Below are 12,949 nucleotides of genomic sequence, written 5' to 3' on the forward strand. Positions count from 1 at the left end.
ACCAACATCGAAATACACCCAAATACCCAACAAAACAAAATACACCCTGGCTCAAATAACAAAGTCCATGGAGCCAGAGTGTCACAACAGTAGTCTATACTCTTATCTTAGAGTAGTCTATGCTCTTATCTTACAGTAGTCTGTCTGTATTCTTATTCCAGTCTTATGGTGCCTGTGTGTTCCCACAGCAGCCCAAACAGATTGAGTTGGATAGAGGGCACTAGGAGGTCATCCAAGTCACTGAGCCAGAAGCACCACACAGTATAGAGTTATACAACGTAAACACACTTTGTTGAATGTCCACTTGCAGAATGATGGTTGAAGAAAAGGAATGTTACTGTCACTGTTGCGATGTTACTGTGACCTTTCATTCAAGATTGTGAAAATGTTTGTGTAACACTGCCAAATGCTTCAGCATGTTGAACTCAGCCCTGTAAAGCTGCCTGCCCACACACACTGTAATCAAGCCCACTGCAGGCTGAGTAGATGTAAGAAGGTTGATGCTGCACACTTCACTGATGAATACACCACCGGTCAAAAGTTTTAGTTTTTCTTTATTTTTTATTATTTTCTACATTGTAGAATAATAGTGAAGAAATCAAACTGTGAAATAACACATATGGAATCATGTAGTAACCAAAATAGTGTTAAACAAATCAAAATATATTTTATATTTGAGATTCTTCAAATAGCCACCCTTTGCCTTGATGACAGCTTTGCACACTCTTGGCATTCTCTCAACCAGCTTCATGAGGTAGTCACCTGGAATGCATTTCAATTAACTGGTGTGCCTTCTTAAAAGTTAATTTGTGGAATTTCTTTCCTTCTTAATGCGTCTGAGCCAATCAGTTGTGTTGTGACAAGGTGTGTGTGGGGGGTATACAGAAGATAGCCCTATTTGGTAAAAGACCAAGTCCATATTATGGCAAGAACAGCTCAAATAAGCAAAGAGAAAAAACAGTCCATCATTACTTTAAGACATGAAGGTCAGTCAATGTTGAACATTTCAAGAACTTTGAACATTTCTTCAAGTGCAGATGCAAAAACAATCAAGCGCTATGATGAAACTGGCTCTCATGAGGACCGCGACAGGAATGGAAGACCCAGAGTTACCTCTGCTGCAGAGGATAAGTTCATTAGAGTTACCAGCCTCAGAAATTGCAGCCCAAATAAATGCTTCACAGAGTTCAAGTAACAGACACATCTCAACATCAACAGTTCAGAGGAGACTGTGTGAATCAGGCCTTCATGGTCGAATTGCTGCAAAGAAACCACTACTAAAGGATGCGGTGAGGGTGAACGGATGATCTCTGTATGTGTATTACCCACCGTAAAGCATGGAGGAGGAGGTGTTATGGTGTGTGGGTGCTTTGCTGGTGACACTGTCTGTTATTTATGTAGAAGTCATGGCACACTTAACCAGCATGGCTACCAAAGCATTCTGCAGCGATACGCCATCCCATCTGGTTTGGGCTTAGTGGGACTATCATTTCTTTTTCAACAGGACAATGCGGAGAGTGATGGAATGCTGCATCAGATGACTTGGCCTCCACAATCCCCCGACCTCAACCAAATTGAGATGGTTTGGGATGAGTCAGACCGCAGAGTGAAGGATAAGCAGCCAACAAGTGCTCATCATATGTGGGAACTCCTTCAAGACTTTTGGAAAAGCATTCCAGGTGAAGCTGGTTGAGAGAATGCCAAGAGTGTGTAAAGCCGTCAACAAGGTGGCTATTTGAAGAATCTCAAATATAAAATATATTTTGACATTTTTAACACTTTGTTGTTTACTACATGATTCCATATGTGTTATTTAATAGTTTTGATGTCTTCACTATTACTGTACAATGTAGAAAATATTACAAATAAAGAAAACCCTTGAATGAGTAGATGTTCTTTTGACCGGTAGTGTACAGTGAGGGAAAAAAGTATTTGATCCCCTGCTGATTTTGTACGTTTGCCCACTGACAAAGACATGATCAGTCTATAATTTTAATGGTAGGTTTATTTGAACAGTGAGAGACAGAATAAAAACAAAAAAATCCAGAAAAACGCATGTCAAAAATGTTAGAAATTGATTTGCATTTTAATGAGGGAAATAAGTATTTGACCCATCTGCAAAACATGACTTAGTACTTGGTGGCAAAACCCTTGTTGGAAATCACAGAGGTCAGATGTTTCTTGTAGTTGGCCACCAGGTTTGCACACATCTCAGGAGGGATTTTGTTCCACTCCTCTTTGCAGATCTTCTCCAAATCACAAAGGTTTCGAGGCTGACGTTTGGCAACTCGAACCATCAGCTCCCTCCACAGATGTTCTATGGGATTAAGGTCTGGAAACTGGCTAGGCCACTCCAGGACCTTAATGTGCTTCTTCTTGAGGCACTCCTTTGTTGCCTTGGCCGTGGGTTTTGGGTCATTGTCATGTTGGAATACCCATCCACGACCCATTTTCAATGTCCTGGCTGAGGGAAGGAGGTTCTCACCCGAGATTTGACGGTACATGGCCCCGTCCATCGTCCCTTTGATGTGGTGAAGTTGTCCTGTCCCCTTAGCAGAAAAACACCCCCAAAGCATAATGTTTCCACCTCCATGTTTGACAGTGGGGATGGTGTTCTTGGGGTCATAGGCAGCATTCCTCCTCCTCCAAACACGGCGAGTTGAGTTGATGCCAAAGAGCTCGATTTTGGTCTCATCTGACCACAACACTTTCACCCAGTTCTCCTCTGAATCATTCAGATGTTCATTGGCAAACTTCAGACGGGCCTGTATATGTGCTTTCTTGAGCAGGGGGACCTTGCGGGCGCTGCAGAAATTTCAGTCCTTCACGGCGTAGTGTGTTACCAATTGTTTTCTTGGTGACTATGGTCCCAGCTGCCTTGAGATCGTTGACAAGATCCTCCTGTGTAGTTCTGGGCTGATTCCTCACAATTCTCATGATCATTGCAACTCCACGAGGTGAGATCTTGCATGGAGCCCCAGGCTGAGGGAGATTGACAGTTATTTTGTGTTTCTTCCATTTGCGAATAATCGCACCGTTGTCACCTTCTCACCAAGCTGCTTGGCGATGGTCTTGTAGCCCATTCCAGCCTTGTGTAGGTCTACAATCTTGTCCCTGACATCTTTGGAGAGCTCTTTGGTCTTGCCCATGGTGGAGAGTTTGGAATCTGATTGATTGATTGCTTCTGTGGACAGGTGTCTTTTATACAGGTAACAAGCTGAGATTAGGAGCACTCCCTTTAAGAGTGTGCTCCTAATCTCAGCTCGTTACCTGTATAAAAGACACCTGGGAGCCAGAAATCTTTCTGATTGAGACGGGGGTCAAATACTTATTTCCCTCATTAAAATGCAAATCAATTTATGACATTTTGTCATGCGTGTTTCTGGATTTTGTTGTTGTTATTCTGTCTCTCACTGTTCAAATAAACCTACCATTAAAATTATAGACTGATCATTTCTTTGTCAGTGGGCAAACGTACAAAATCAGCAGGGAATCAAATACTTTTTTCCCTCACTGTATATAAACAAATATACAGGGGAAACACTGTACACACACACACACACACACACACACACACACACACACACACACACACACACACACACACACACACACACACACACACACACACACACACACACACACACACACACACCATTGGTTAATGCATGACAGCATGACCTATGTATTTGTAAAACCTCCACTCTACTATATACGGTGCCTTGCAAAAGTATTCAACCCCTTGGCATTTGTCCTATTTTGTTGCATTACAACCTGTAATTTAAATGGATTTTAATTTTTATTTCATGTAATGGACATACACAAAATAGTCCAAATTGGTGAAGTGAAATGAAAAAAATAACTTGTTTCAAATTATTATTAAAAATAAATAACAGAAAAGTGATGCGTGCATATGTATTCACCCCCTTTGCTATGAAGCCCCTAAATAAGATCTGGTGCATACAATTACCTTCAGAAGTCACTTAATTAGGTAAATAAAGTCCACCTTTGTGCAATCTAAGTGTCACATGATCTCAGTATATATACACACCTGTTCTGAAAGGCCCCAGAGTCTTCAACACCACTAAGAAAGGGGCACCACCAAGCAAGCGGCACCATGAAGACCAACTAGCTTTCCAAACAGGTCAGGGACAAAGTTGTGGAGAAGTACAGATCATGGTTGTTTTTTTTAAAAATATCCGTAACTTTGAACATCCCACGGAGCACCATTAAATCCATTATTAAAAAATGGAAAGAATATGGCACCACAACATACCTGCCAAGAGAGGGCTGCCCACCAAAACTCAAGGACCAGGCAAGAAGGGCATTAATCAGAGAGGCAACAAAGAGACCAACAATAACCCTGAAGGAGCTGAAAGCTCCACAGCAGAGATTGGAGTATCTGTCCATAGGACCACTTTAAGCCATACACTCCACAGAGCTTGGTTTTATGGAAGTGTCCAGAAAAAAGCCATTGCTTAAAGAAAAAAAATAAGCAAACACGTTTGGTGTTCGCCAAAAGGCATGTTGGAGACTCCCCAAACATATGGAAGAAGGTACTCTGATCAGACTAAAATTGAGCTTTTTGGCCATCAAGGAAAACGCTATGTCTGGCGCAAACCCAACACCTCTCATCACCTCTCATCACCCCGAGAACACCATCCCCACAGTGAAGCATGGTGGTGGCAGCATCATGCTGTGGGGATGTTTTTCATCGGCAGTGACCGGGAAACTGGTCAGAATTGAAGGAATGATGGATGGCGCTAAATACAGGGAAATTCTTGAAGGAAACCTGTTTCAGTCTTCCAGAGATTTGAGCCTGGGACGGAGGTTCACCTTCCAGCAGGACAATGACCCTAAGCACACTGCTAAAGCAACACTCAAGTGGTTTAAGGGGAAACATTTAAATGTCTTGGAATGGCCTAGTCAAAGCCCGGACCTCAATCCAATTGAGAATCTGTGGTATGACTTAAAGATTGCTGTACACCTGCGGAACCCATCCAACTTGAAGGATCTGGAGCAGTTTTGCCTTGAAGTATGGGCAAAAATCCCAGTGGCTGGATGTGTGAAGCTTACAGATACATACCCAAGAGACCTGCAGCTGTAATTGCTGCAAAAGGTGGCTCTATAAAGTTTTCTGTTTTTTTGTCTTATTTCTTGTTTGTTTCACAATAAAACATATGTTGCATCTTCAAAGTGGTAGGAATGTTGTGTAATTCAAATGATACAAACCCCCAAGAAATCCATTTTAATTCCAGGTTGTAAGGCAACAAAATAGGAAAAATGCCAACAGGGGTGAATACTTTCGCAAGCCACTGTATGTGAATAGGCCAGGTCTCAGAAGACAACTATTCTCTCTCTATTACAATTGCCTGTACAGATCATTACAACACTATATTCACAGGTTAATGGGAGGAAGATGTTCCTGTGTTTACTAATTTTATCTAACTGTATCTTTTTAAGGGTACCAGCCTCGCTGGAAATCTCTATCTGACACATTTTGAGCCTCGCTTTCCTGGAAATAAGTGCCCACGATTGTGAACACTTGAGGCCTGGACAATGAGTGACTCATCTAGCCCACATGTAGCTTTTTATTTCCCTGTTTGTCTCTGTCTGTGGGCTGTTTATTTTTAGTGAGACCATCTGCCATAAAGAAGATTTTTCAGAGATTTGGGCATTTTGGGTAATACATGTATTATAATAGCTTAACGTCAGTGAGACAACCATCTGCACAGGGAGTCAGACTTGCTCAAGCTTTGCCTGTCAAACCTATTTATCCACCCTTCTTTCCTGTATATGTGTGTGTCTATGTGTGTGTCTGTCTATGTGTGTGTGTGTATGCAGTTCCTCTGCTTCTGCGTCTGTCAGTCAATGCTCTCCTCTACTATCTTTCCCGCCATCTTATCTAGTGGGCGTCCTGTATGAATTAAACAGTGAGATGTCGGTGTAGTGGATGACTATTACGCTATGAGACTAAATGACTCAGACAGCCCTCTCTCTCTTCTCCCCATCTCTACCCCTTCTCTCCCCATCTCCCCCCTTCCTTCTCTCCCCCCTCTCCCTCCATCTCTTCCCCTCCATCTCTCCCCCTCTCCCTCCATCTCTTCCCCTCTCCTTCTCTCCTCCCTCCCTTCCTTCTCTCCCCCATCCCCTCCATCTCTCCCGCCTTCTCTCCCCCTTCTCTCCTCCCTCTCCTCGATCTCTCCCCCCTCCCTCCTCCTCTCCCCCCTCCCTCCTCCTCTCCCCCCTCTCCCTCCTCCTCTCCCCTCCCTCCCTCCTTCTCCCTTATTCTCACAGCCACTCTGTTTCTCAGCTCTATCCCTCTTGCTCTGTCCTTAGTCTCTGTTTCTTACTTTCTCTCTTCTCTATTTTTCTCTCTTTAACTCCTTCTCTCTCACACACCGCTGATCTTGCTATCTCCACCTCCTCCCACACAGCCTGTTTCTCCCTCGCTCGTTCTCGCTCTCTTATGCCCCCCTCTGTCTCCTAGTATGAGTGCAGTCTGATGTAAAATGGCTGACACCTTTGTCTTTGTCTCTGTCTCCTGTGTTTGCTCTCTTGGCTCCTCCTCTCCTATACTATCCCCTTTTCTGTTTCATTGTCCTCATTTAGTTGTTGATTTACTTTACATAGTTTCTCTCCTCTAATTCCCCCACTATCAGCTCTCATTTTATTTCCTTATCTTCCTTGTCCTTTCCTTTCCTCTGTTCTACCCAGTCTCAGTCAGTGTGTCTCTTTGTCCTCACCTCTCCAGTCCTATCTTCCTGTCAGTCTCTGTCTGTCTGTTTGTCCATGGGGACAGTTCCCCTCTCCCCTCCCTTCTGCCCAGTCTCTATCTCTGTTCCTCAGTTGGGACAGTCCTCTCCTCACTTCTCTCAGAGGGGACAGTCCTCTTCTCACCCCATCCTCTCTTCTCTCAGTGGGGACAGTCCTCTCATCACCTCACCCCATCCTCTCAGTGGGGACCAATGTTTTTTAAAAACATTTTAGTCATTTTAGCAGACACTCTTATCCAGAGCGACTTACAGGAGCAATTAGGGTTAAGTGCCTTGCTCAAGGGCACATCGACAGATTTTTCACCTAGTCGGCTCGGGGATTAGAACCAGCGACCTTTCGGTTACTGGCACAATGCTCTTACCCACTAAGCTACCTGTTCCCTCTAAGCTGTGCGTGTGTGCACGCAGAAATATCAGCCCACAGAGAGAAGCACAAGATTGAACTTCACTCAACTTTCTAGAGCAGTGTTTACCAACTGGTCGATCTCCAAGGCATTCCTAGTCGATCGCCAAACATTTCTGTAAAAAACCCAACGATAAAGCCTTGTGTTCCTATTTTTTGTTGTTGTTTCGGGCTGTTGGCGGTGGGTGCACCCGATTCAGCTGCCCTGTGCGCTGGGTAGGCTAACTGTTGCCATTTTGAACCATTTCATGTGTCTGAAGGTACAAACTCTGCCTTCCCGGTGGGCCCAGACAGCAAATCAAGTACACTATAGGCCTACTGCTGGCCAATCGGATGGCTCAGATGACCATGTCTGCAGTAATGTAGCAGGCATAAAAGAAAGCTACAGCAAATTTGATACTGAGATTTCAAAACGTTTACAACCATGACTAGAGAGAGAGAGACTGTCAATGAATACACAAAGATATGCTGTTTTTATGAGTGAGTTCATGTTTAAGTTCTTACTCAGCACTGTCAACACTTTGTAGCCTATTCACATAAAATGTGCATTCTTCCTATTTCCACTCAGTGCTACAATAAGTACTGCAGCAGTAATGAATGAGTAGGAAAGTGTATCTATAGGCTTGTGCTGTTGTTATTATTAGCGGTGTGGGTCCTTTTTAATATTGAGGAATATTTCACTTTCTATGTTCATAGGAGTAACAACATGAATTTCTCAATCAGCTGGAAGAATGACCTTTTTTGGTCAGTGTCAGTGGAGTAATGTTGAGAGGCGGACCCCCAGTCTGCTGCTCTCTCCCTCCGCTGAGACTGACCATCAGATGCAGGCACCATCAGCCCAGTAAAATAAAAATAGAAAGCAAATTATTTAAATGTAAAGTATGCTCACTTAGCTGTGCTTCACAAGTAATACAACGGATCTATTACCAGTGTGATCATACAGCCTATATCAAATTTTGAAATATATATATTTTTTAATGGCCCGAACTACAATGCATTGGCAGGGCAATTCAAGCAAAGCCAATATTCTGTGATAATGTATTGGGCCTATAGCTTACTGCACAAACCTCATTGCTACAGTACTGTTTTTAATGTGGCATAGGCTTCTGTGCGGCAGATCTCGACTTGCATTTTTACTCAAAGTGATTTTGACTCAGAAAAGGTTGGTGACCACTGTTCTAGAGTTTTCCCTGTTAACACTATCAACGTTTCCCTTTACTGTGGCAATTGTGATCGAATCAACGTAATTTTAGCCACTTTCAATGCAACATACCATAACAAAACGAACTATGCAAGAGATTTTGTTGTAGGCAGAACACATCGGAGTAAGATTCTATTGCATTGAAATGCACAAACCGGTGCAGCATAAATCAGAGCAGTAGGCCTATATGCAAATAGACCATTGCCATATATGGATCTGTGCCATTTACTTTGAACTGGACTGTGTTTGCAGCATGTGCGGTCGTGAGTAGATGCATTTGTTTTGAGATCAAAGCGAGAGCTGTGTGTAGCCACATGTGCACATTTTGTTCATATCCTTTGCTAGTTAGTGAGTTATTAGCCAGCAATATTTGTAGTCAGCAATAGCGGAGTGATTGCTTCCTACAAGACCACAAAATGTATACATTTCTTGACATCTTTGAAAAGCGAGTCAGGTAAAGAGCTTTTTTTCTGTTTTTAAGGGGCAGTGTTGTATTTTGAGACAGGCTTGAATAAGCTAAGTAGCCAATAGGCAGAGGTTAGCATAATTTGTCTGATTCTCTGTAATAATGGTATGAGAATAATGCATTACATTTTTTAAAGCACCAAACAACATTTTCAGTCACCTCCTTGTCTGAAGGACAAGTGGATAAACAGGTTAATGTCAAGCCCTGTATGTTTTTTTCAAAAGTCTCATGCAATGTCAGCCTCCATTGAACACCACACATTGGTGATGAAAAAAAAAGAAAAAAAAGGAAACAATTAAAATTAAAAACATTAAAAAAAATACAAAAGAAAAAAGAAAAAAGAAATATTGTAAAGTGGTTGTCACACTGGCTATCATAAGGTGAATGCACCAATTAGTAAGTCGCTCTGGATAAGAGCGTCTGCTAAATGACGTAAATGTAAGGTAAATGTAACTGTAACTAAAGCGAGTACAGCCTCAGTGTTCACAGTAAATGCGCGGTGGAAGTTGCACAGAATTTTCACAACGTTCAAGTTTGTGCTCAGCAGACCTGAAATTTGCTCAGTGCTAGAAAGAATTAGAGGGAACATTAGTGGAGACAGTCCTCTCCTCTCCTCGACCCATCCTCTCTTCTCTCAGTGGGGACAGTCCTCTCCTCTCCTCACCCCATCCTCTCTTCTCTCAGTTGGGACAGTCCTCTCCTCTCCTCACCCCATCCTATTTTCTCTCTGTGGGGACAGTCATCTCCTCTCCTCACCTAATCCTCTGTTCTCTCTGTGGAGACTGGGCTGTCATCAGCAGTGCTGAATATTTCAGTGAGCCAGTACCTCTCACCTGTGTGTGGCTGCGACAGGGACAATGAGAGGGAAAGGGCTACCGTTCACAGTCTCTGTAGCCTTAGGCACTGAGACTAACATATTGTACTGTATCTGTGTGGTGAGATTTTCTGACAAAGTTCTAACTGAGTTGTAGTTGAATGCTTTTGACAGTGTAGTAGTATTCATTATCTGTTTTTGACAATGTGATTCTGAGCGGGCCTATGTGGTTTTAAGACAATACTTTGTTTGAGAAGAGTTCAAAGTGTGTATTCTTGACTCTGTGTTTAGTGACAATGTGATTCTGATATTGGATGTGTGTTGTGTGTAGACAAGGTTAACGTGTTGCTGAGTGTGTAGCCGTTGGGCGAGGAAGGCATGATAACTGTGTGTGCGTGCGTGTGCACATGCATGTGTGTGTATATGTGTGCCTGTTTCCATATGTGTGTGTGTGTGTGTGCATCTGTAGGGTCATGTACATGTAGGGCAAACTGCAGACCCACAGCAGTAGTCTGCAGACCTCTATCCTCTCAGATCTCTATCCTATCATATATCTATCCTATCAGATCTCTATCCTATCAGACCTCTATCCAATCAGTCATCAGACCTCTATCCTATCAGACCTCTATCAAATCAGTCATCTATCATATCAGCCATCAGACCTCTATCCTATCAGACATCAGTCCTCTATCCTATCAGTCATCAGACCTCTATCCTTATCAGTCATCAGACCTCTAACCTGTCAGTCATCAGACCTCTATCCTTATCAGTCATCAGACCTCTATCCTTATCAGTCATCAGACCTCTAACCTGTCAGTCATCAGACCTCTATCCTTATCAGTCATCAGACCTCTATCCTATCAGTCATCAGACCTCTATCCTATCAGACCTCTATCCTATCCTATCAGACCTCTATCCTATCAGACCTCTATCCTACTAGTCATCAGACCTCGATCCTATCAGTCATCAGACCTCTAAACCTTATAGTTATCAGACCTCTCTCCCATCAGACCTCTATCCTAAGTCATCAGACCTCTATCCTTTCAAAACTCTATCCAATCAGACCCCTATCCTATCAGTTATCATACCCCTATCCTATCAGACCCCTATCCTATCTGAGCTATATCCCATCAGACCTCTATTCTTTCAGTCATCAGACCTCTATCCTATCAGACCCATATCCTATCTGAGCTATATCCCATCAGACCTCTATCCTATCAGTCATCAGACCTCTATTCTTTCAGTCATCAGACCTCTATCCTATCAGTCATCATACATCTATCCTATCAGACCCCTATCCTATCAGACCTGTATCCTTTCAGACCTCTATCCTATCATTTAAAGATCTAAAATAATGAACCTTTATTTAAGTAGGCAAATCAATTAAGAACAAATTATTATTTACAATGACGGCCTACTAAGAGGCAAATGGCCTCCTGCGGGGATGGGGGCTGGGATTAAAAATAAAAACGTAGGACAAAACACACATCATGACAAGAGAGACACCACAACACTACATAAAGAGACACCTAAGACAACAATACTGCATTGCAGACACACATGACATCACAGCATCTATCCGACCAGTCATCAGACCTCTATCCTATCAGAGCTCTATCCTATCAGACATGCTCCATGTATCGTAGAGCATCCTGATGAGACAGGGATAGATGGTTTAGATATCAGCAGTATGTCACAGCCAGTAATGATATGATGAAGGATAGATGGTTTAGAGATCCCAATGCGTCATCATACTAAATCAGCTACTCTGATAAAGTAGGCCAGATAACATATTATCCACAATGCATCACACTGGATAACAAGACCAAAGTCTGACTCTAATAAGAGTTGCGTGTCAAAAGCCAAATACTATTTCCAGACAATCTAACAGACAGAAAAATCACCCAAACATTACATGTGATGTAATTCTGTTTCCCTTCTTGGCTGTTTGTGATTGGAGGAGAGAGTAGCGTGGTCATGCAGTTGCTTTGTTAATCTCCTGTTTACTTCTAACTATCTAATTCACACTCCCTTTCCAGTGTCCTCTAACATAGTCCCATAGTTCTGAAGCAAAGTGTTTTTGCCCCATGTGTCATTGAGTCGTTTCCTCTGACCTCGTCTAGCTCTCACTACATACACACAATGCTCCCGATTCCTCCAGCTGCCCTGGTTTAAATCTGCTCCCATGAATACTTCCATTCTGCCGGTGCTGTCAGTATTCCCAGTTTTCCAGGATTAGGGCGTCCGTTAAACGTTTGTAAGTGATAATTCCACTTTGGTGGTTGTGTAATGCGATTAGAGGGAATCATCTTAATGGTGCCATGAAAAGTGGATTTATAAAAGCAGAGCTGAGAGAAAGAACAAACGTCAGTCTCAGAGGAGTGGTTGACTTCTGCCTGTTCTTTCCTCTCTACTCCTCTCCAGTCTGTCTCTTTTGCCCTTTATTTCTCTCTTTCTGGGATATTTATTTCACCTTTCTCACAGCGTTGTCACTCTTCCTCTCCTCCTGTAATCCCCTTCTCTTTGTTATGTCCATCTCCTTCTTCATATATACTGTCTCCCTTCCCTCTTCATATATACTGTCTCCCCTCCCTCTTCATATATACTGTCTCCCCTCCCCCTTCATATATACTGTCTCCCCTCCCTCTTCATATATACTGTCTCCCCTCCCTCTTCATATATACTGTCTCCCCTCCCTCTCTCTTCATATATACTGACTCCCCTCCCGCTCTCTTTATATATATATTGACTCCCTCTCTCTTCAGATATATTGTCTCCCTTCCCTCTCTCTTCATATATACTGTCTCCCCTCCCTCTTCATATATACTGTCTCCCCTCCCTCTTCATATATACTGTCTCCCCTCCCTCTAAATATATACTGTCTCCCCTCCCTCTTCATATATACTGTCTCCCCTCTCTCTTCATATATACTGTCTCCCCTCCCTCTTCATATATACTGTCACCCCTCCCTCTTCATATATACTGTCTCCCCTCCCTCTTCATATATACTGTCTCCCCTCCCTCTTCATATATACTGTCTCCCCTCCCTCTTCATATATACTGTCTCCCCTCCCTCTCTCTTCATATATACTGTCTCCCCTCTCTCTTCAGATATATTGTCTCCCCTCCCGCTCTCTTTATATATATATTGACTCCCTCTCTCTTCAGATATATTGTCTCCCTTCCCTCTCTCTTTATATATATTGTATCCCTCTCTCTTCATATATACTGTCTCCCCTCCCTCTTCAGATATATTGTCTCCCTTCCCTCTCTCTTTATATATATTGTA

The 12,949-nt window shown here is 42.8% G+C and overlaps 1 protein-coding gene across 13 annotated transcripts in view; it reads left to right on the top strand.

The window, feature by feature from the left end:
• The window catches only part of LOC121532773 (protocadherin alpha-C2-like), a 196,497-nt gene that overhangs the window by 53,611 nt on the left and 129,937 nt on the right, over window positions 1-12,949 (top strand). The window lies entirely within an intron of this gene.

The sequence above is a fragment of the Coregonus clupeaformis genome, chromosome 2, assembly GCF_020615455.1.
Source record: "Coregonus clupeaformis isolate EN_2021a chromosome 2, ASM2061545v1, whole genome shotgun sequence".
NCBI classification, from domain to species: domain Eukaryota; kingdom Metazoa; phylum Chordata; class Actinopteri; order Salmoniformes; family Salmonidae; genus Coregonus; species Coregonus clupeaformis.